This window comes from Sinocyclocheilus grahami, unplaced genomic scaffold, assembly GCF_001515645.1.
Source record: "Sinocyclocheilus grahami isolate Dianchi unplaced genomic scaffold, SAMN03320097.WGS_v1.1 scaffold2403.1, whole genome shotgun sequence".
NCBI lineage: Eukaryota > Metazoa > Chordata > Actinopteri > Cypriniformes > Cyprinidae > Sinocyclocheilus > Sinocyclocheilus grahami.
In genome coordinates, this window is record NW_015507582.1 from 45,100 (window position 1) to 45,916 (window position 817).

An 817-nucleotide genomic window follows, 5' to 3' on the forward strand; every position below is an offset into this window, starting at 1 on the left:
TTTTAAAACAGCGCAGGAAGAGGCGAAAGAGCAAACAACAGAACAAACACAGCTTTGACAAAGACTAATCCATATTAATTTATACAGTGAACACACTCAGAAGAATTGGAGAAACTGAGGAGGAGTTTCAACATCTGGAAAAGATCCGCGCAGCAATGGTAAAAAAAAAAAAAACCTCTCCAAAACAACATTTCCTCACTAAAGCTCTCATTTTTGACAAAGTCCATCTTTTATTTTAATTATATTGAATTTATTACTGAACAATGGCTTGTTAGATACAGAGAGAGCATGAGCTAATTGAATAGAATATCTTTGTCACTGTACAAGTAACGTTACAATAATGTGCAATGCAGCATTACAACCTAAACAGTACAAACAGAAAACATAATGAAATAAAACGGTAGGGGGTGAATTTATTATTCCATGTACATTTGAGGTTAATGTGTGTACTGGGCTACTTTTTAGTTACAGCAGCTATCACTGTGTTGTTATGAAGTCAGTTGTGCCAGACAATTCTGGAGGCAGAGACAGATTGTGGGAGGCACTGTAGGTAAAAACTTAAACTGCTGGAATAAAGAGTTTTAACCCTTTTTTAACTAACCCTTAGTGATGGAAAACTTGCAGGTCAATGGGCATCAATGTTTAAGGTTGGTAAACACGTGTACACGGATGCATATAATACTACCCGCCTGACATTGGCATGTGTTATTCAGGTGTCAAAGTTGTGCAGAGTTGAAGGAAGAAACCTCAAAGACAGTGCCAGAAGGATGCTGGACAGGTAAAGCCTACAAATCTTGCCACATTAATCAAACATTGT